The sequence below is a fragment of the Camelus dromedarius genome, chromosome 15 (genome assembly GCF_036321535.1).
Source record: "Camelus dromedarius isolate mCamDro1 chromosome 15, mCamDro1.pat, whole genome shotgun sequence".
NCBI classification, from domain to species: domain Eukaryota; kingdom Metazoa; phylum Chordata; class Mammalia; order Artiodactyla; family Camelidae; genus Camelus; species Camelus dromedarius.
The window spans coordinates 62,410,470-62,433,459 of record NC_087450.1 but is presented as its reverse complement, the minus strand read 5'-3'; the positions used below and the strand labels follow the sequence as shown (position 1 = coordinate 62,433,459).

At 61.3% G+C, this 22,990-nt stretch overlaps 2 long non-coding RNA genes across 3 annotated transcripts; both read left to right on the top strand.

Moving 5' to 3' along the window:
- Nucleotides 1-4,839: 4,839 nt before the first annotated feature.
- On the top strand, nt 4,840-11,296 carry LOC135323094 (uncharacterized). Its single transcript, XR_010384321.1, has 3 exons — nt 4,840-4,924; nt 8,151-9,334; nt 11,246-11,296. It is a non-coding gene; the product is annotated as an uncharacterized LOC135323094 (long non-coding RNA).
- Nucleotides 11,297-11,777: 481 nt separating this feature from the next.
- On the top strand, nt 11,778-16,181 carry LOC105094020 (uncharacterized). Of its 2 annotated transcripts, none has more exons than XR_837608.3 (3): nt 11,778-11,998; nt 12,834-12,921; nt 15,891-16,181. It is a non-coding gene; the product is annotated as an uncharacterized LOC105094020 (long non-coding RNA). The 2 variants fall into 2 exon arrangements; XR_004141409.2 differs by lacking the exon at nt 15,891-16,181 and adding an exon at nt 13,194-13,331.
- The last annotated feature ends 6,809 nt before the right edge of the window (nt 16,182-22,990 follow it).

Below are 22,990 nucleotides of genomic sequence, written 5' to 3'. Positions count from 1 at the left end.
CCGGGGGCCAGGTCGCCCAGCAGTCAGAAGCCGTCTACTTCAGTGCCTAGTCTCCTATTTTACTAGCTGTGTGCCTGTGGGCAAGTTACCCGGCCTCTCTGTTCCAGTTTCCTCTCCTGATACACAGGTCAGCCCGCCGACCCAGGGGGAGCAGAGCACAGGAGCCTCCCTGTGAAGCCACGGTGGGCACGTGTCGAGCACTGAGCTGGAACCAGGGCTGCCGCTCCTGGGTTTTTCCTTCCAGCCGCGCCGCCTGCAGACAGCGGCGCCCACGCTTCCCCGCGAGACTGCACATCCTGCCCCCTCCTCGTTGCCATGGAAAGAAAGATGAGAGCAGAAAGCCAGGCTCAGCACCACAGCTCCGCAGCTCTCCTCCCCCAGGAGGGCTCCCTGTCAGCTCCGGGCAGCGAAGGCTCATTAGCACAGGGAGCCCGCAGGCCGTCCTCCCCCACAGCTTCTCAGGGCTCAGCCTGGCCCCAAATCCAGCCCCCGCCCTCCCTGGAGCACAGCCCTGGTACCGAGCTGGAGGTCACCCGGACACCCCTGGGGGGCTCACGGCCATCCTGCTTCCCATTTCTCTGTGCAAGTCTCTCCCAGAAAAGACCCAGCCGAGTCTGAATTTGGCCTGAGATACGGCTAAAGCAGCCAGGTCACCTCTAAGGAGAGACCTGAGGGGCTGGGGCTCAGATCTGTCCAGACACGTGTGTCCTGCTCTCTACCAAACCCCTCACGTGCATGCTTTCCTGAAACCCAGACAGCAAGCCACAAGCAAGGGACAGGGCCGTCCCCCTGTAAGGATGAGCGAACCGGGGCTCCGGTAGCCAGGGAGCAGTCCCGTTCCCCCAGCTATGATCCCAAGGCCACCAGCCACCCAGGAACACAACCCCAGCCAGAGCTCTGACCCCGAACTCAAGCTTTTTGTCTGAAAGCATTGTCTCCCCAGGCCTCTGTTTTTGGAGTGAGCTGAGTAATGGCCCCCAAAGGGAGCAGGTCCTAATCCCGGAAGCTGTGATGTGACCATATAAGGAGAAGGGGTCTTTTCGGATGGAATGAAGGACCCTGACGTGGAGAGATTACCCTGGATTCTCAGGGTGGGGCTAAAATCCGGTCCCAAACTGCTTGGAACAGGGAAGCAGAAGATTGGACACAGAGAAGGCGGCAATGTGAAAATGGAGGCAGAGGTGGGAGATGCAGCCACCAGCCAAGGACCCCTGGGCCCTGGACGCTGGAAGAGGCAGGAAGGACCTTCCCACAGAGTCTCCCAGGAAACATGCTCTGCTGACGCCTTGTCTGTGGGCTCCGGCCTCCAGAGCCCTAGGAGAAGACGCTGTTGTTGTTGAGAGCCTCCCGCTTTGGGACCACTTGTTTCAGCAGCCACAGGGCAACGGTGCAGAGAACAAAGACAGAGACTCTGAGAAGCAGCCTGGGCAACCAGCCCTCTCGCCTCTCCCCTCGGGACCCTCAGCGGCCAGCATGCACCCTAACAGGAGAGTCCCCACCTTTCTCCAGTTTACAACATCCCTCTGAGGTCCAGGTGCAAATACCCCACAACCAGCTCATTGATCCCACTGAAATGCGTGAGGGACACCCCGTGCACATGCCCAGAGGGCACCCTCGGCCCCCACACCCACACCTCAAGCCCACGCTTTCTCCATTTTCCAGGGGGGGTCACTGTGCTTCTCCGCACCCAGGAGTCATCCTGGGAACGCATTACGGGGATCCCAGCTCCACAGCAGGCCTTACGTCCACCCCGCCTCCGTCCAGCACGGCCTCTCTGGGCCGCCCCGAGGCGCCCTCAAACGCGCCCCACGCCCCGTAGGCTGCTTCCCGACCTGGCCGCTGGGAGGCCACCCTGAAGCAGGGACCTGGGCAGAGACCCCCCTGCACCGCTCGTAACAGTCTTGCCGACACCCTCCCTGCTTCTCCCCCACATCCCTCAGGGAGGTGACAGCCACCTCCTCACAGTCAGAGCCCCAGACGCCCTCCCCTCACGGCTCTGCTCACTGCGTGGGGGAGACTCTCGCCTGGGGCGGAAGTAAACCCCGCGCTGGCTTGTGCGTGCCCATGGGTTAGCACTGATCCCCAAGACCTGGGAGACCCCTGGAGGGGGTGGCAGTGCGGGGAGGGCGACCAGAGGTCTGAGGCAGCACCGTCAGAAAGGCCACACCCCATCTGTGCTGGAGGGTGGGGTTCGGGGCAGAGAGGCCCCATCTGCCCCCTGCTCAGACCCGGGTTACGGGAGCAGAGCTCGGGGACCCCAGAAGGGAGACGGCTCCACCTGCACCCACCAGTGGCCTGGGAAGTGGGGGGCTGGCTGATCAGAGACGTCAGGGCTGATGGCCCGACCCCCGACCCACTCAGCTTCGCAAAGCCAGCCCCTGTGCCACCTCTGGCAGATACTACCTGCTCAACAAGACCGCTGAAGGGGAGGAATGGGAAGGGCCCTCCTGCTCCCCAACAAGCCGCCCGAAACCAGCGGGGAGAGCACCCCCATTTACTAAGCTCACAGTTGTTCCTGCAGGGCAGGCACTTGGGCCGGGTGCAGCAGGGGTCCAGCCGCTGCTCCCCAACACCCGGGGCCTCTCGTCTGCTCAGGACTCATGGCTGGGAGGGATGGGCTCGGCTGGGAGCTGCACTTTTCTGGAGGGTTCTGCTCTCACACCTGGACCCTGAGCTGGGATGACTAAAGGTGGGACTCAGCCTGCCTGTCCACTGAGTGTCCACAGATGGCCTTTCTCTGAGGCCCAGGTCCCTGCAGCATGTGGCCATGTCCCGGGCGGGGGGGCGTGTCTGAGCACCCAAACCCAGCAGAGCACCAGCTTGGAAGGTCCCTTCGCTCCCCTTCCTCTGCCAGTCAAAGCAGTGGTCCCACGCCCACCTGGTGACAGCCAGAACTTTTAAACAGCCAGCACCAGGGAACCGCAGAGGTGGGGGCATGGGTGCCTGGGCTGGGGCAGCCGTGACAAAGCACCTATGGTCCCTGTCCTCTGCCTCCCACAGCTCAGACAGGCAGGGAGATGCCCAGGGGCCAGACCCACGTAAAAGCAAGCCGTTCCCTCCTCCCTCGTGTAAGCTGAGCATTTCCCAGGGCTGGGCAGGCTCTTGCTGACAGCTTAGCACGTGGGATCAGAAGCAGCAATCCAGCCGGTGCCTCCCCGGCGTCCGGGGCTGAAGACCAGGTTCTGAGCCACACTAAATCCGTCCCTCAGGGTCTCTCCCATTCCCCCGCGAAGCGGATACAACAGTTACGACAGATTCCACCCCCATACATGGAGCTCTTCGGGACAGGAATACGGAAGTGGGTCCCACGTCCCCTGGAACCATCAGAGAGCGAACAGGATTCAGCTTGTTTTCCTGACCTAGTCCTCTGCTTGCTTTGATCAACTGTCAGCTGAAACTGCTTTATGCTTGTCTGGTCTCTAAAAGCTACACATGAAAAGATGGACAACAAGTCAGCAGTCCGCCCTGGAAAGGCCCCGGGCCTGAGAGCAGTGAATTTGTTAAAATTCTCATCCCCCACAATCTTAAATGCAGGCTCCTTCTGAAAGACAAAAACGCAGCCTGGTCGTCTCTTTTTAGATCTGTGAGCACGTGGCTGATGCACATGCCTGCGTCTGAGAACAGGCACTCTGGGCAGCTGGTCTCCACGGCGTGCGGGCTGGCGGGGCTGGACAGGAGACAGCTGTGTGCCAGGCCCTGCACAGGGTGCCTGTCAAACTGTCCGCTGAGCTCAGATGCGTGGAAGGGCGATTTCCGCTCCGTGGCAGGGAGCCGCACGTGGCACGCCATCCTCCATCCTGTGAAAGGGATTGGAACCTTCTGGAAGGCCTGGGCACTCACCCCTGCAGCCACCCACTGCCAAAGGGCCGGATTCACCCTGGTTTGCTGAAATCAACCGTGTTCCTTAACATCACCATTGAATCCATTACTGCTTGCCAAAATTATAGCGGTCATTCTTGAAACGTTAATGTCTAAATTTATCTGCTAAATTTAGGCACAGTTCTGATGAGCATCTAATTTCTCTCTTAGAACGTTATCGGCTCTAGTTGGGGGTGAGGTGGGGGGAGGAGCAGAGAGCTGGTGGTTTGCAGCCGGGAGCATCCAGGATGCACTCACAGCGCTCGGGGTGCAGCGGGAGCTCATCCGCTCACCTGCACCTGTCTCTGTCTGGAACGGCGCTCCATCTCAGCTTAGAACGTGCTCCGGCAGGTGAGAATTAGAGGTCAGTAACTTGGCGACTTAACACTTTAGACATATTGAAAAGAAGACTGGATAGTTCTGCTTGATGGGGAAGGGCAAGTGTTTTCCTGGCTTTGGGAGAGTGCCTCGGGGGCACCTGCCTAGTGGTAGGGCACAGGCTCGCGTGGTCGGTGGGTCATGGCCGGCTGGCCTCTCTAGACGGGCTCTGGGTACCACCTCCCCTCCCTCTTCCTCCCCCTCCTCCCAGGAAGGACACCAGAGGACACCCTCTGCAAACTAGTCTCTGGAGGAGACTTATGAGGGAAGCGAGGCACAGAGACAGTGAGGAGAGACATGAGGGGCCGGGGGCTGGCTGGACAGAATGACCCGGGGTATCTTCCAGGCAGCTGAAAGCCGAGGTCCTCATGCCCCTGGCAGCAGCCTGGGTGTTGGAGGCAGCCCAGAGATGACGGGCAAAGCCCAGCATCCTGTCACCGTGCTTTAGGGAGGGAGAAGTGGGACGCAGGTCTCAGTCAGTCTGTGAACGCCGACATTCACAAGATTCAAGTCAGCCAGCGGAGACGAGACAGGGACTAGAGGTCTGACGCACATGCCAAGGTCAGTACCCAGGCCTGCATCAGGAAAATCTTACCAGGTGAGCGCATGTGAGAGTCTTTTCAGAAGAGGCCCCAGAAGTCAGGGAGCAGAGGCTGGCAACGTCTGCCGTGCCTGGGCAGAGAACCCGGTAAGATTCTCCTAATGGGATGGGTTGGCGAAGAGGCAGAGGTGGGGAAGAGGGAGGAGGAGGGGAGAGGGAGAGAAGAGGAGGGGGGGAGGGAGGAAGGAATGGGGGGAGGGGGAGGGAGAGAAGAGCAGGGGGGAGGGGGAGAGTGACACACCACTGACAGAGGCAGAGGGGCCTCCACACCATGACTGAGACACTCTTTGAAGGCGGTGCACTGAGGGAGACCCCAGAGACGGCCCAGCGCCCAGCCACCAGGGGTGCCTGCTAGAAACAGGCTCCCAGGCTCCGCCCAAGCCGGCCTTTGGGCAGGTTGCCCAGCGGGTTACGTGTACTTCCAGGTGTGAGAAGCGCAGACCCTGGTCACACTGTGGGTCAGCGGTCGGGCCCCATGCCCGAGGCACAGAGGTGAGGGGAGGACTTGCCCACATCTCCCTGGTGACGGGGACTCCGGATGCGAGAACACTCAGGGGAGGCACTGCAGGGCTGTCCAGCAGAAAGGGAGCTGGACACTGTGTCCCTAAAGGCGAGTGACGGGGACACAGACCTGCCTATGAGGGAGGAGTTCCAACAGTCAGAGCCACAGGTGGAGGGAGCCAGCTCTGGGGGGTCAGCCCTGGCACCAGAGCCCTGAGCCTCAGGCCTCCTGCGGGCAGGGCCTCTGTGAAGGAGTGGGCGTTTCCGCCAATCTCAAGGCAGGGAGACAGGGAGGGCGCAGTCGTTTCCTCCAATCACAGGGCAGGGATGGGAGGGCGTGGACACTCCAGAGGGACTGAAGGCATGCGGGCATGCTCTCCTGACTGGAGTTGCAGGGGTACAGCAGACATGCCTGGCCCCCGAGAGCTCAGAATGTGGAGGGGAAGTGAAGAGCCTGTCCCGCTGACAGTGACAGATCCAGGGCCGTGCAGGGAAGCAGCGACAGCCTCTGCAGCCTGCAGGGGGAAAGCAGGAGAGGACGGGACTCCAGGGTTAAGCCTGAGCCAGCCCTGCGGGAGCCCACGGGGAACAGGGGTCAGGAGGCCCAAGCCTTCTCCTGGACGGCGCCAGGGCGGGTGTGCGGGGGGCCCGAAGGAGGGCAAGGGCAGGCAGAGGCCCTGCAGAGCCTGAGAAGCATCTGAAGGTCGTGGAGAGCCCAGGAAGGATTCGAAGCAGAGGAGCAGAAGCGCCCTCGGGGCGTGAGAACAAGCAGACCCCGTGGAGGCAGCGTGGAGAGTGGATCAGAGCCCGAGTGTCAGCGTGGAGGGGCTGCCAGACGGGCGGGGGCAGACTTGAGGCAGAGATCTGCCCAGGGGTTTCAGAAATGGCCAAGACCCACGATGATGGAGGGGGAAGGGCACCCGCAGGAGGACGTGGGGCTGGGCCAGCACTCCGTCCAGAAGGACTTCCCAACTCCAGCCCAGAGGATGGGTGGGGAGGGGGCCTGCCCCAGGATGGAATGTAGATGGGGGTCGGGGGGCAGATGTGGGGTGAAGTCAAGACCAGCTCAACGCTCAGTTGGCTGGTTTTGAGGCCCCCCGGTGAGCCTCCTCAGCAGAGAGGTCCAGGGGAGGCTGGAAATGTGGTTCCAGAACTCTGCAAAGTCAAGGGGTAGACACAGAGCTGGGGTCTTTGCATAGGGGTGAAGCTAAGACCCCCAGACTGTGCCTAGGGTGCAAAGAGGCCAAGCACCGCACCCCCAGAGCAAAGAGAGAGGGGGTGGAGAAGGGACAGGTGGCCCAGATGAGTGTGGTAACTGGAAGCCAAGAGAACAGGTTTTCCCACAAGGACAGCGTGGACACGGGAATCTGGCACAACAGAAGCTCCCTGCAGATCAACGGGGCAGCTTCTGAGGCTCCTTGAAAGCTTTGCTCCTCTTCCATCCTCCTCCCTAGAGCACCAGCACTCCCTCCCACTTCCCCTGCAGCCCAGACGTGGGCCTGTGGGACATCGCACCCCGAGGATCGTCACTGAGGAATGATGAGTCTGTGCATCACTTCCCGCCGGGGGGGCCTGTAGCAAGGCTCCCAGCCCCAGCCCGGAGCCGGCAGGTCCTCCCGCTGTGCACAGACTCAGCTGTGATGGGGAATCCGGGTCTGGGGCACCGCTCCCCCAGGGGCGTGGCAGGTGGAAGAGCCCAGGGCAGATTTCTTATGTCACAGTGAGGCAGGTACACGTGCCACAGGACACCTGCAGGGACTCCAAAGAGCCCGGGAGTGTTTTAACTGCCACCTTGTGCTTTTTCTCTGCCACGCCCGGTACCCACGTGTGCACACACACAAACACACATGAACACACATGTGCTTGCGTGCTTGTGCACACGCCACGGCTTAGTGTCCCCCAGGCATGGGGACATCCCCCCACACAGCTCCACACAGCCCTTCAGGGAGAGCTTCCTGGCCGCCCGCCATCTTCCCCAGCACTGCTCCCGCACGCGCTCTCCCAAGGACGTGCGGCCCTCCCTGGCTCAGGCCTGCTCTCCTGTCATCTGGTCAGAGAAGCTGACAAGTTTGGGCAGGTCGCCAACTTGGCCTCAGCTCCACTTGGAGGCTGGACTGGCAGATCAATTGGTCCTGGAGCGGGGCGAGGAGGGGGACGCAAGAGGGGGGCCTGGAGGGAAGATTTCAGATTCATTTTTCTGCTCACCGAGTGCTCCCCAAGGTTCACAGCTGCAGTCAGGGAGGCTGACAGGGCGCCAGCCTGGAGCAGGCAGATGGTGCGGAAGGGGAGCAGGGGCTGGGGGGGGGGGGGCGCTGAGACCCCTCAGCATCGGGAGGAAGCTGTGTCTCGGAGGGACGGTCTGGCCGCCGACCTTGGGGGAGCCTTCCTGGAGGCATTCCAGCTCCTTCCAGCTCGTTCTGGTGCCATGAGAGCCAGAGGCCAGAGCCACAGCCAGACTGGGAGGCACTGACCTCTCGTCCTTGTCGCTGCTTGAGAGCAGAGTGGTCACAGCCAGGGCGGCTGGGGCAGGCTCAGCAGACTCTCCTTGACCACCAGCCCTTGACAAGTTGCTGGCTGGTGCCAGTGTGACCAATTATAACCAGAGCAGGGCCTTGGACAGAGGAGACAGCCCTTCAGAACACCTCTTCCTCCCAGGCCTGCTGGGAGGGCGCACCGGGCCCCCAGTGGGGAGGACTCGGCTGCAGACAGAGGTCAGCGGGGCTCCCGCGTGCTCATGGGTGGCGACCTGCACGCGGCTGTCGCTCCGTGGAGCAGGCTCAGCCGTACCGTGTTCATCCTGCTGTTGTTTCAGTAAGTCCCGAGATGAGAACAAACTCCTGCAGGAACTGCTGTATCCAGACACCAGAACGCGGGGACTTCACGTGACGTCACCAGCTGTGACTCCTGGGCTGAGAGCCTGGCTGGCCCTGCAGGCCCCGGGGACCCCAGGGCTGGGGGCGCATTGTTCCAGGACAGATTTGGGGGTGCCCTGCAGAAGGGGGCCTTCGGGTGCATCTGCTGGGGTAAGAACAGCCTGGTTCCGTGTCCTGCCTTTCTGTCAGGGCCGGACCGCGTCCCCGGCGCCCGCGGCACCTGCAGCCGCCTCCACTGGACGACCGAGCCAGGCCCGAGCAGATGGCCTCCAGCTTCAAGACTCGGACACTTGCCTCTGTTTTCAGCCTTTTGCTTTTTAGGTCACAAACTGCAACCGGCAGCCAGGAGCGTCCAAGGTGAGTGGGGAATCTAGGCAGGGCCTCAAGACAGACACTCCACAAACAACAGTGAAAAACACAAAGTGATACAAAAATCCTGTGTGTGTGCATGTGTGTGTGCGTGTGTGGGCACACGTGCTGGTGCAAAGCAGCTGAAAAGCGACCCTCCTGTCTTCCCTGATGAGGTGACAGGATAGAGACGAGGCCCAAGAGTCCCCAGAGCAGCAGCTCCTGACTTCAAGGACAGACGGACGCCTCAGAGGGGTCGCCCGTGGGGAGAGGAGGGTCTGCATCAGTACATCCACCAGCTGAGTCCTGTTCTCTGCCTTGGTTTCCGGCCAGTGTTGCCTGCTCTGAAGCCCAGCCGAGCCGTCCTGGGCAGGACCTCCGGGGGGAGGAAAGGCTGCACCCCGTCCCACAGCCACGAGCCGCAGCCTGGTGAGGGAAAGCCGGCCACCTGCGGGGCCCGCGGGGCCACGTGCAGGTCTGGGGGCAGGGCTGCATCCACCAGGAGGAGCCTCGAGTTTGCTTGAGCAAAACCCCTTGAGAAGGGCGGGAGGAGGCCCAGGGCCCCTGGAGGAGCCGCGCTGCCACCAGCCAAGGGCGCCCGGGGCCACCAGGCGCTGGAAGAGGCAGGAGGACCTTCCCCGGAGAGGAGAGCAGAAAGCACGACCCTGAAGAAACCTAGAACTCGGCCCCTAGGACTGTGAGAAACTACGCTTCTGCTTCTCTCAGCTGCTCGTCAGTGATGCCGTGATGTCACAGCTCCAGGACGCTAATCCAGGTAGGAATGGAAGTGGGTGCTGGAGGTGGAGACACCCTGGAAAGAGAGAGGGGGACCTGCCCTACCAGCCCCGTGGGAGGCCATCCGTCCCAGGGACACTGGATGTGCTGAATGTACCCCTTTGACGGAGATGAGTTAACACCCGGGGTGCATCCGAGGGCGGCAGGGACGGAGGAACCACAGCCTCCACCGCCCACTCCATCCCACGAGCACCAGGCATCACTGACTGGTTCCTCCCTCCACCCGGCCCCTTCCGTGGGTGCCGTCCACTTGTGGCCCAAGGGGGCATTTCTGGAATGGCCCTCAGTCCCCCTCCCACCATCTCATCAGACAGACGGACAGATGGGCACGCCCTGCCTCTCTCTGGACATCAGCGTCCCCAACTCACTGTAAGGCTTCAAAATGTGTGAATCTGCTTCCTAAGTTATAAAGTTATCATTTTTACATATTTACCAAAGACACACTGTCCCACTGACTTCCCTGCAGCTCAGGGCAGCGTGGGAATCAGGCAGTTTTGCTGCAGGGAGGAGGCAGGCGAATGGAGGCCCTGCCCCATCAGTCAAGGTCACGCCTGAAGCCCCGGGCAGAGGCGGGCGCGCCAGGACCTCACGCCCCGAAGACTTGTCCAGGGAATCAAGCACTCAGGGAGACGCGTTCTGGAAACGCGAGCATCTTTAGAAACTTCAGGGACCACCAAGCCCAGCCCTTCCACCCTCAGGGAGGGAGCCTCCACAGGGAGCGGTTCATCCGCCCTCACCCACCAGCGAGCCCAGCAGGTGCACAGCGCACGCACCGTGAGGGCAGGTGCTGGTGTGGACGCGCCCCCGGTTCTCAGACACACGAGAGCTCGTCCTCAGCGTCGTGTGCGCACCAAGGCGACCTCCACAGGCTTTGCCCACGGACCACGAGCCAGGGGTCTCCACAAGCCCCTGTCCTGGGTGCAACCACATTCCCACTCCTGGTCCAAAGCTCTCACCAGGCAGCAAAACTTTCCCCTCGGCAGTCAGGGCCCCAGCCTCAGGCCTGCCCGGGGAGACACTGCGCTTCCTCTGAGACGACAGACGAGATGGAGGGTCAATCCTCCCCCAGCGAGCGGGCAGAGAGAAGCAGGTGGTCAGGGTGGCAGAGGCGGGATGGGGAGGAGACTGGGTGGGCACAGGGTCCCGGGACGGACGCCAGAGCAATCCTCCCGGGCTCCAGAGCAGTTCGGGTCTTGCCTCGGCTGCAAGGAAAGCTTTGTGTTTTCAGTGGCTCTAGACTGAGCCTCCTCGGAGGGCAGAGAAGCTCATCGGCCGTCGGCTCCCTCTGTTCTGCCGACCACCACAGCTGTCCTGGGCAGGGTGGCCACAGAGCCGGCTCCAGGGTCAGCCAGATCCGAACCCTCCCTCCTCTGTGCGAACATCCCTCAGGCCACGCATGGGGCAGCACAGCCGCTTTGTCCTGGGACAGCTGAGTCAACATCAAATGGACGTGGCTTATGTTTAGAGGGTGTGGTTAGGTCCGTCCACACGAGCAGCCACGGCACTGCCACGTGCACCAGGGGAGGCCGCAGCCCTGCCACGTGTGTCTGCCCGCATCTGTCCACCGTTTTCCTCTACGGATATGCAGCGTGGCCTCCAGGCACAGGGCCAGTGCCCCAGGACACCCTCGATGCTCTCTCTCCCTCCCTGTCTCTGTCTCCATCTCCGTCTGTCTGTCTGTCTCCCTCACAAACACGCGCTACTCACACAAGCATTTAACCCTGTGGATTAATCTGAGTCCCACGTGGTCACCACACGTGCTTCAGCAGAGCGAAGAACTCACCTGTCTTTTCAAAACTTTGATCCATTTCCCTTACTTTGAGTGAGCCCCTAGTAACCCCACCCCAGAGAGCATTCCTCTTCTTTATCCGTCTCCCCTTTCCCTCTCCAGGCAGCGAGATGCAAAGCGAAGAGCCCCAGCGTGAGGAAGCAGCCAGCGGGGGGTCTGGGGACCGCCCTGCCCCCCCCCAGCCCACTTCGGGGCCTGCTCTCCTGGCCGAGTCTAGGGGACGCCTTCCCTGCCCGGAACCTTCCTTGTCAGCTGGGTGTGGTGTGGCTGGCTCCTGGTGGCCTGGTCCCGGGGGTCTGTGTGGCTTCTTCTCAGGCTCCCAAGAGAATCAGGACCTGGAGTCCATCCTGACTGGGGTTCTCAGCTCCCGCCTGGAATCCTGGCTGCAGTGGGATCCAGGAGCCACACCTGCAGAGCCACCCTCCACCAGCGGGGAGGCTGGACTGGTCCCAGGTGAAGAGGACAGTTCATCGCCTCCCTCCTGCAGGCGTTTCAAGCACTGGGACAGGCACACTGGGGTTTCTGCCTCCGGCCCCTAACGGCGCCTCTGATCCCCAAGCAGCATCTCCACTCCCCCCACCCCCCGGAGGGCAGGCTGAAGCCCTGCCACCCTGCTTCCGCTGTCACAGCCTCGCTGGTCCTGGGGCTTCCATCCACCCGGGTTTGCCCGTCACGGACGTGAGGCTTCTGCAGAGGCCTCTTCCGGGACACTCAGCCCCGGGACGCCATCCAAGTCGGCGGCTCCGCTGCAGAGCTGCTGGGACGGGAGGCAGCAGCCCAGGCGGGCCTGCGGAGACAAGATAAAGCTGCGACACATGCCATCCTGCCAGAGGGAGGGTGGCCGGGCTCCCACAGGTGAGCGGCGCGGGGGAGACGGCAGCCGGGGACCCTGCCAAAGGCGGAGGGGGGCACGGGTCTGAGGCGGCCCCAGATACCTGGTAAGGGGCACCGATGTCAGGCATCCTCCAGAGTCTCCTCCTCCAGTCCCGTCCAGGGAACCCACGGCCTCGGCTTGCAAGAAGCCATCCGGGCAGCTGGGCCCTGAGGGACACAGGCACCGAGCAGAGGCCCGGGGTGGAGGGTCCTGTCCAAGAAGGGTCCACAGTATGTTTGGGGGGTAGGTCAGAGCCAGGGCGAGAGCCAGGGGTCCGCCTGATCTGTGCACTGTGTGTGCACCAGCTCCCAGTCCCCCGGCGGTCTGACCTGCTCTGTCTCCGTGAGCCACAGGAATGCCACTCCAGGGCCGACACTGGACCCTGCACGGACTTGGTCCTAGTCACCTGACCTGTCCATGGTCCCCACCACACACACACACCCCCGCACACAGGCCCGGCCACCCCTTTCCTCCTCCCTCTCGGCTGACCCGTGCCCACTGGCCCACCTGGGTCCAGACAGTGGGTGAATCAGAGGTCATCAGTGGCTCGACAGCCCTCTCCCTCAGGGGTCACTCCAGCCCACCTGGGACCAAAGGCACAGGTCCCAGGAAATGCCAGGCTCCGGGGCTGTCTGCTCTCCAGGTGTGACGCTGCCCTCAGGTGCGACCCGCAGCCCAGAGCCTGCCGTCCCAGGACAGCGCATGCTGCCACACCCCTCAGGTGGTCACTTTGTGACCCCTCCTGCTTGCTGCGAGAACCCTAAGCAAGGCAAAGCCCCCCCTCACCCCCTTTCTTTGTTCGCTGTTTGCACACAGGACCCTGGACGGATGAGAGGGTGCGCCCAACGCCTCAAAGCCGGCCGGGCATGGGGCTGCCCCATGTCCAGTGCGATTTCAGGGACCGGTGAGTGCAGGGGAAGCAGGCTGCCCTCAGGCTGAGGCTGTGTGTGCATGTGCACATATGTTGTGTGTACATGTGAGTGTGCGTGTGCACATTCATACGTGCACGTGAGCATGTGTGTGAATTGGTGGGGGCGGGGCTGGGGGGCCTGGCTTGTCCAAGATCAGAAATTCAGGGCACACAGTAAGGGGTGTCTCAGGGGCCCAGGGCTCTGGCAGGTGAAGACTGGGACCAGCCCTTGTGCCCAGGCTGCCCTCGCTGCCCTCCTGTCACAGGAGCCTCTGTCACCTCCGGAGGTGATCACGACCCACTGAGTCCTCAGAAAAATCATCAAAGGTGGAAAAGAGAAGCGTTACTTCCAGCATTTTAGGGATGGTGGGTCAGGCCCGGAGGGCTTGCCTGGGGTCGCCCACCCGAAGAGGTAAGAATCAGGGAATAGATGGGGCGCATCCGGAATGTGCCTGGGCCCGCCCAGGAGTGCGCGGGTCCTTTGGGTGTCCCGGCGTGTGACAGACGGACGTCAGAGAGCCCCCTGGGCCCCAGCTCCCCAGTTGCAAAATGAGGGGCCTCTTCCAGGTCGAAGACGATCACAGAGCTGACTCAAAACTCGCAGGAGGCGACTAGCTACAGGTGGGACAAAAGCCCCCAGAAGTCCCTCTGGGCACCTGTCCTCGTCACTGCAGCACAGCCTGAGCCCAGCTTGCCAGCTCCCTCCTCTGCCAGGAAGCCGGGCGGTCTGGTACCTGTAAAGGCCCCCGCTCCAGCGCGGCAGTCTGGAAGTGTGATGTGTTTACATTGGATTTTTCCTCCTTCCCTCCAGCTGCCACGTGAAGTCTGGCAGAGACGAGGGTGTTGGGGAAACATCTCCTGCTCCAAGGATGGTTTCTAAGGAGGAGACGGTGTCAAACCAAGGTTTATGCCGCCCCCAGGGCCTCAGGGCGGGCGGCCCCCACTTCTGCCTCCACCCACACACGGAACCCCGACCCCGCCAGGCACACGGCCACTGGCCGCCCTCCAGGGGCCTCCCTGGGGTCAGCCCCAACGCCCTGGGCAGAACCCCGGGGGGAAGAGGGAGAGGCCAAGGAGAGACCCAAAGGGGAGAGACTCAAAGTCAATTCCCCAAGATGATATGAACAGACAGGGAGAAACAACAAACAGAACACAGGGAGCTGGCGGGGGAGCTAAGCCGTTGCCGTGTGAAGCGTCCTTTATATCCCCAGCTGATGCAGAGGATTCCACTTATAATTTCAAATGCTCAAGAGTGTCTTCCAGAAAGGTGTTTACAGAGCCAGGCATTCTAATTGAGAACATGTCCCATGAGAGCTGGGGCCGCTGGCGGTCGGCCCAGGGGGAGGCGCTGGGACTCAGGACGGACGCCTCCCCGGGGAGGGCGGGGCTGGCAGAAGAGGCTGGAACCACCTCCACCTGCACCCCTTCCCCCCTGCTGCCAGCCCGCCCCCACCCACCTGCCTCGGCCACATGTACCTGTTCAGAAATTCTGTCTGCCTCCACCCTTCATGGCCCAGGAGGAGAGTGGGCTGTGAGCCAGTGTTCTTGGTGAGCCCCGTTCTGGAAGCATCTGGCAGGTCAACCCCCTGATGCCTGGAGGAACACGGGGGCCTCCTGGAGGGTGAGCCCAGAGTCCCCAGCCTCCAGGACACACTCACACCCGGCATTGAATGTAACAGAGAGGCCCCTGGGGAAGGGCCTGACCGCCAGGATGGGACCAGGCCCTGCCACGCTCTGTGGCTGAAGCCGAGAGCCATGGGGCGAACACAGTCTTTGGTGAGCTGGTCAGGCCCTTGTCCCTGGGACCCTCGGCCTCCCAGCCCAGCAGCCAGGAGCCCGCTGCGTAGACAGACAGGTTCACACAGGGCTCCCCAATTCCCACACCCGCCCCACACCAGGGCCACACGCACACACGTGGGCCATGGCACGGTACACACAGCCTCACGGGTGTCCGTGCATGCCACACACACACACACACACCAGAAACGCTCCACACCAGGGTCCCAGGAGCACACGCACCGCGCGCCCGCACATGCACACCGCACAGGACAGGGCGCGTGGCCGGAGGAGGCTCCTCTGGTCTCCTCTGAAGTGTCAACCTTTCGCCCCACCTCCCCCACTGCCAGCGGCTGCCTGTTTCATCTTTCTTCCTTTCTCCTTTGGTCCCTGCTCGAGCTGGCAGGAAACCGGAGGAGGGAGGGAGAGCAGAAGGGAGACAGATGAAAGGGCCAGTTAGCTGAGACAGAAGCTGGTCACACGTAGAGACAGAGTGCTAGGTGCTGCCTGCGAGCAGGGCTGGGGCGCAGCGGGGGCGGGGAAAGGGAGGGGAGCTGGAAGGGGAGAGTCTGGGAGGGGAGGAAGGCCCGGGAGGGGAGGGGGTGGGTCCTGGGAGGAGGGCCAGGAGGGGGCCTAGGGGGCTCGTGCCTGGGAGCCAGGGGACGTCACCCAGGTCACAGCCCAGGGCATCTGCGCTCCCGGGCCTGTGTGTCTCCGTCCCCCAGCGAGCACCCTAGAGGGCTCTGCAGGACCTGCCAGATGCTGCCAGGCCTGGGCCCTCCCAGGACGCTTCGCTGAACCTGGCTTGTCCACAGGCACGACCTCCTACCAGGCCCCCAAAACCTACCCCGGGCCTGCAGGGCCCTCAGTGCACCCTCCCTCACGCCATCCAGAGGGTCTGTCCCAGACGCTGGCTCGCTTGCTTTTTAGAGTGCTTTATAGAGCAGCTTCAGGTTCGCAGCAAAGTTGAGGGGAACGTACGGAGATTCCCCACAAACCCCCGCGCTGCACACGCACAGCCTCGCGCTCTCCAAGCAGACGAAGCAGCCCTGCACGTGGTCGTCACCCGGCGTCCAGGGCAGGCGAGGCTCGCGCTGGGTGCTGGGCCTGCAGTGGGTTTGGACGGATGTATCTTGACATGTACCCACCAGTATCTTCTTTCTTTCCTCTCTCTTTTTTTTCTTTAGAGTTTTACTTACCTGCTTCAGACTCTAACCAGGCCCCTCTGGCTGTCAGGAGAACCCCCAGGCCCTTCAGGGTCACGTCCCGGGACCTGACCAGCCTGCTTTGTCTCCTCCTGCCCTAAAGAAGCTCATCTGAATTTATGTCCCAAACTGGGATCCTCTGGGAGTGAACAGGACAGGCTGCCATCAGCAGTGGCTCTGGAGCAGCAGACAGAAGGCAGGACCGTCCCTGGCAACCTCGCCGTGCACACCCGACACCGACACCCACACCCACGCTCGGCCCACGGACCCCACAGCACCTCTGGCCCTGAACATGTGCTGTGTTCACCCGTGCAGCCTGGTGGCTCACACGTGCCCAGAGCACGGTCCTCATCCATCTCTCGTCACTTCGGTCAAGACCTGGCCCTGCCCTCACCGGCCTCGCCCCTCCCACCGGCTGGCTGGAAGCTCTGCTCGGGGCTGGCTTCACACGCCACAGCGGAGGGGCCCTGGTCCTGCCGAGAGAACCCTCGCCAGCCCTGCTGGGTCTCACATTCCCTCCCACTCCTCCCACCGGATAGGGAAGGGACCCTCCTACACTGCTGGTGGAAATGCAGTTTGGTGCTGCCACTATGGAGTACAGTATGGAGATCCCTTCAAAAGCTAAAAATAAAGTTACCATATGATCCAGCAAACCCAGTCCTGGGCACATATCTGGAGGGAACTGCACCCCAATGTTCACAGCAGCACTGTTTACAACAGCCAAGGCACGGAAACAGCCTAAATGTCCATTGGCAGAGGACTGGGTAGAGATGCACCTATACACATTGGAATGCTCCCCAGCCATAAAAAGGAATGAAATGATGCCATGTGCAGCAACATGGATGGACTTGAAGATTGTCATTCTAAGTGAAGTGAGCCAGACAGAGAAAGATAAATACCATATGAGGTCACTTACATGTGGAATCCAAAAAAAAAGGCGCAAATGAACTTATTTACAAAACAGAAATAGACTCCCAGACACGGAAAACAAACTTATGGCTACCGGGGGAAAGGGGTGGGAAGGGATAGATTGGGAGTGTGGGCTCAGCGGACACTAGCTACCATACATAAAGCAGGCGAGCAGCAAGGCCCTACTGCACAGCATTCCAGTGCACATTCAGTAGCTTGTGCTGACCTATAGTGAAAAAGAATACAGAAGTGTGTATATATGACTCTGGGAAAGAATGTATGTATGTAACACTGACTCACTGCGCTGTGCCCCAGAAACTAACACCACATTGTAAGTAAACTAAATCTCTGTAAAGAAAAATAAATGTTTACTGAATTGTTCATCGTGTTTCCTTTCATAGACTTTCCGAGCCCCAGACAACGTCATTACCCAGCAGAAAAGCATCCTGAGTGGAAGTGGGGTGTGGGGTCGTGCCCATCAGAGCCTGAGGGCACCGGACGCCCTGGCCAGCCCTCCCCCGTGGGGAAACCACCTGCACATTGCGGGTGCGCCGGGGCCGGGGCCCTGCTAGGGTCACACCACACGGCGCTCGAGGGGCGTCCTGGGGCCACGTCGGGCTCCTGGCTCCAGCTCCACGCGCCCCGTGGCCCCTCGACGTCCCCGCGGGAGTCTGAAGTTCTCCACACTTCCAGCACTGGGAGGAAGGCTTTTCCACGGTCGCAGGAGCCTGCAGTGAGCCTGTGCCGGAGCGGCCCACGCCCCCGTCCCCGGCACGCGCAGCGGTTGCTCTGGCCGCGGGCGGCATCCTGACTCCACGCCGACGCCGGCAAGGCCGCCTGCCTCGTGCCCAGGAAAGCTCTCTGGGCCCCACCTCCCACCGCCGCACGTGATGATGACACAGGGTCGCACCTCGGTGCTCCTGGCACCACGCACCCCCTGTGGGTGGCCCCACCCCTCTGCTCCACGAGGCCGTCCTCTCTGCACCTGTCACCACGGTGCCTGCGGGGGACAGGGGCTCTGTGGCCCCTGGATTAACAGGTTTATTAATCCAGGGTGTCTGCCGTACACAGCCACACAGAGCCGCGCACCAGTCTGGTTTGCAGCGGGGTGTGGAGACCGGCCTCTTGCACAGATTGGTGAAGTCAGTGAAGGCAGGACGAGGCTTGGCGCCCCCACCTCCGCACCTGCCCCCGGGGCCTCCTGTCACTCTGCAGCCTTAACGCCTGCTCACAGCCGCTGTTCCGTGTCCGCAGGGGCCCTGCATCATAGAGAGTCAAGCTTTTACTGACAATGACTCCCCTTCTCCGAGGGCAAGCTGCCATCGTTATCCGGGCGGAAGCCTGTCTAAAGGGGCAGCTTCCCCCCAGAGTCACACCCCATGGTAACGGCCCCACCCAGCCCACTGTCCATGTGGGGACGTGTCGGGACAGATGTCTACTGGGTCACAGAGATTCTCCCGAACCCAGACCCACCTGTGACTGGACCAGGGGGCAGAGGCGCCCACATCTCACTTTAAATTAATAGGGAACAGCCTCCTGACTGGTCGGCCTCACCTTTGACGACCCACTCATCTACCGACAGAATGACATTTCACTACAGACCTGGTGACGTCACCCCTCCGCTCCCCTCTTCCTTGACTCCCCATGGCTGACAAAGCAGGAATGGCAGTGAGCTGTAATGGAAATTATATACACGTGTGACTGAATCACTGGGCTGTACACAGAACACTAGCACAGCATTGCTAACCAACTGTACTGCAACACAAACAACAGTCATTCAATCAACAAACACAAAACAGAACAGCCCCTAAACCTGGCATTGGAGGCAGTGAGGCGTGGGCTACTTCCTGGGTCCCCGCATGTCTCCCCACATCCTTCCGCTCCCCTGACAGACTGGACCACAGCCCTCAAGGCCTTCCTTGCACAGAGCTCCCTGGAGCCCCCTGGGGACCGAGTAGGAGTCCAGGTGGCTGAGGCAGAAACTGGCCTCCTGAGTGGGTGAAGGGGTTTCAGGGGAGGAGTAGGGGTGAGGGCAAGTGCGTGGATGGTGTCCAGGAGGGGACAGTAATGGACCAGAATGAGTACTGGGAGGAGCCAGGAGGATGGGGCAGCTTCCTCGAGGTCCAGACACCACTGGCAGGAAACCCTGGCTTCCAACAGAGGCCGGTGTCTTGGTCCAGGCACCCCTCCTCAGAGCCTTCTCTGGGCCGCTCCGGGGACCTGCTGGCTACTGACCAGAGGGAAGGTCCACGGCGCCAGGTGAGAACACAGTGAAGAACTAGAGAGCAACTCGGTCATCATTGGGGCAGGAGCCACACTGGGCGCGGGACATGGTAACTGGTGGGAGGTCCTGGGCGCAGCGGTGACCATGTGCTGGGCAGTCGGAGGGGCCCCAGAGAGGGAGGGACAGGGCGGGTTCTCGGAGGGTAGAGGACGGAGAGACACCGGGGCTGCACCACAGGGCAGAGAAGACGCGGAGGTCTGAAGGAAGAGACGGGTGAAGGCCCCTGCTCTCAGCGCGGCCCTCCTTGGAGGAAGTGAATCAGTTCTCCGCGGCCACGGCGATGCACAGGATGAACCGCCGTCACCACTGCTGCCCAGAATTCCTGTTCTCTGGTCTGAGCTGCATGCGTGGTTTGCAGCATCGAATCCTATACGAATGGGGAGCCTTCTCTGGCAGGTGAAAGGAGGTGACGCCAAAGCCGCATTAGTCAAAGGGGCCTGACGCCCCTCCCCGCGCGCCTCATGCCCGCTGCCCCCGCAGAGGCGGGGGCTCAGCTCCAAGTCGCCGTGCCGCGGCTTGTCTTCAGGGAGTGCATCTAAAGGTCCTGTGGACTAAGGATGTCGCCTGCCATGTCGGTAAACAGAGGACACTGTGGCCATCGAGCCATCAGCCCTGCAGCCAACGGTGCCCCCAGAGGGGCCTCAGGGTGGGAAGCATGGGACTCGGGCCCCAGGCAGCTCAGGTGCCGATCAGAGGAGGGGCAGCAGTGAGCCAGACTCTCGCGTCTTCCCCTCCTTAGAGAAGCACTGAACTCCTTGACTTGAGCTCTCTGGCTTTAATTAGCAGCCGTCTTTTGCTGTTCTCACTACCTGGTCTTTGCGGCAAAAACGCCTGTGTATCCTGGCTCCTCCCCTGCCTCTTCAGAGCTGTCCCTCGGAGCTACCCGAGAGCCTGTCTCCCGGGCCTAAGTCCCCAGAAAGTCTGCCCAGTAAAACCAACGCTCAGCTTTTAGGCTGTGTGTGTTTTTCCAGTCAACGGGCTCTTCTGTCCTGCAAGGGGGCTTCCCCAAACTCAAACCCTGACTAAACATACTCTGCAAAATGGCTATTACGACCTTAAAAGTCAAATAAAAAGCTGTAGCTTTCCAAACGGGGGAGTGTGCTCCAACCACCGTCATCTCTGTGGGCGCACAGTCCCAGAGGCACGGGTGGCCCCACGGGGCACCCCAGAGACACAGGGCCACCCGCAGCCGCTACCCCTGCTGTCCCTTTCCCCACCCCTCCCCTCTCCCCACCCCTCCCCCTTCCCCCACCCCTCCCCTTTCCCCACCCCTCCCCCTTCCCCACCCCTCCCCCTTTACCCCCACCCCTCCCCCTTTACCCCACCCCTCCCCCTCCCCCAGCCCCAGAAGGAGATGAAAGGCCTCGCTCCACAATGGGTATGGCATTGGATTCTTTGTGTTATTTGTTTCTTTTCCTACCAAAAGGAGTTCAAAAGTTGAGAGCTGATTAGCATTCCAGTCACCAGGACTGCTGCAAGCCAGCCTGGGGGCCGGCGATTGAAGCCTTGGCTCACCCCCGCCCGCTGGAGACCCCCTCCCCGGACCTGGAGGGCCGTCCGCTGCCACCTCGCCCCTCCCGCCTCACGGCAATCAAACCCGTCCTCCCTGCGATGATAACAGCCTGGCCACCCGGCAGCGCTGGGTTCAGGGGCTCTCCCAGGAATTTCCTTCTGGTCTTTGCCGACCAGTGGGCAGGGCATTTGCATACATTTGTATAAGTTATGCATCGAATACACTCCTCTTTGACACTGCAACCTAATGAAATCGCTCAGACAGCACATTAAAAACACAGCTGACTCTGGGAAGTCTGACCCTGCTCATGTTAAATCGTTTGAATGATCATTTGAATATATTTGCACAAGTGGCAGTTAAAATGGCCCTCACCCAGGTTTTCAGAGTTAATTGGGCCACCTTTAGGGGGTGGGGGACAAGTCAACAGTTTGCTGGAAGCTGACGGAGTGCCCGTACCCTGGGGTGCTGGCCACGGGGCGCCCTGGCAGGACGCCGGGCACTCCAGGCACGAGGAAAGAGCCCAGAGAGTCCCCACCAACCAAATTCATCTCACAGGCCCTCGAGATGGGAGGTAAAGCTGTGCCTTTGTGGAGACGTGAGGCACCGTGGAGAAGAGTTAGAACAAGCAGCAAGGGCACCGACCCCGAGCTGCGGGGACTCCCGGTACAGAGGGGTCAGGGAGGGGGACCAGGGCACCCTAGCAGCAGGGCCGTGCTCAGAGGGCCTCCGAGGCCCCCGGGAGTTTGACGGGGCCGTTGGTCCCCAGGACGACGCCCCCAGACGACACAGTCCCTCGGGAGGCCTGGCCTCTGCTCCATCTCCACATGGCGCTGGCTTTAACCACTTCGTCTTATCACTGAAATAAAATCGCACAGTGAGAGCTGTGGGCTGAGTTTTATTTGGGGCAAAATGAGGACTAGAGCCCGGGAGATGGCCTCCCAGAGCTCTGAGGGGCTGCTCCGAGAGGCGGGGGGCTCTGTTGCACACGACTTCGGTGACGCGGGGCGTGCTGTCAGGCACACGTGCAGGCAGAGGCTGCTGCTGGTCCCGGGGAGCAGGTGTCACCGTTAGTGATGTCGGTGCTTTTCTAGAAATGAGGAGACGCAAGAACTGGGCTCATAAAATCTTCTCCTGAAAATATCTAACTATCTGAAGCCAGTTTTCCCACAGCACAGAGCGCCTCGTTTCTGATCTCCACCCTGAACCTGTCTCAGGGGCGTTGGAGGTCATCGGCCACATTGGCAGTGATTTAATCCAAGCAGAGGTGGACGGCAAGTGCCAACGTGGTCCAGTCCTTGCAGAGGCAAGCAGCCAGCGCCAAGTGTTGGCTGGCAGTCTCATGGCTCGCAGCCCCACAGCCCCAGGTTGGGTGAGGCACAGCTGGTCTCATGTGTGCCCACACTGAGCAGCCGGGGCCCCTCGGCCCTTGACCTCCCCAGCCCTGGGCCCGGAGATGGTCAGCTCTCCGCCCTGGCTGATACCCCCAGAGCAGATGTCTGTGCCTTTCTGGAACCATCACTCCGGCGAACTCTCTGCAGATCCCCCGCGTGTCTGGAAGCAGCACTGTTGCCATCTGGACTTCACCATCCCAGCCTTCCATCTGCACCTCCCAGTCAGGCCCACTCTGATTTCCCCCAAGTCAGCAAAGATTTATGGACCCGTGTGGCACACAAGCCGCCATTAGAATCTGTGCGGGACGCAGGCCAGGGGACCAGCGGTGCGGGCTGGCCGGCAGCCTGCGCGGGGCGGGTGGGACTCCTCCTCGCTGGGTTCACGGCCAGGAGCAGCAGACGCTTCCAGCACCTCCGGCCAGAAGTGCGCATCTCCTCTGGCAAACTGTTCTCACAGTCGCTGCTTCCGCCTCCGCCGGGCAAGGCTGGTTTCCGGGAAGAACCCGAAGCTCTCCCTTCGTCTGATTCCATCTCACTTTTTTTTTTTTAAACACCAAGTGGCAACATGTTTTGGGATAAAATCACTCATTCTCTTTTGGGCACAAATATCCAGATGTGGGGGCGGTGAGGTCAGAGGCTGCCAGGGCCAGTTTGTTCCTGAGTTTCACACGCAGTCCCTGTCCCAGAAATGCGTGTGTCGTGCCGCCCGCCCCGCTCATCCCGGCAGGGCTGGCCAGGAGCGCCCGCGTCACCTGCGGCAGGAAGCCCGGCCTTCCAAGGCCGCCGTCCAAGAACACGGGCTGTCAAAATGAGCCCTCTGCTCTGGGCGCAGCAAAGTGCTTCTGTTTATCATGTGGAAATGCAGCCATTCTGCCCATTTTAACTCCTCCGTAGTTACTACAGGATTACAGGGCTGACAGCACTTTTTGCGCGAGCGCATGGACGGGACGCCGCACCAGAGGAGCAGCGCTGCTGTGCATAAAAT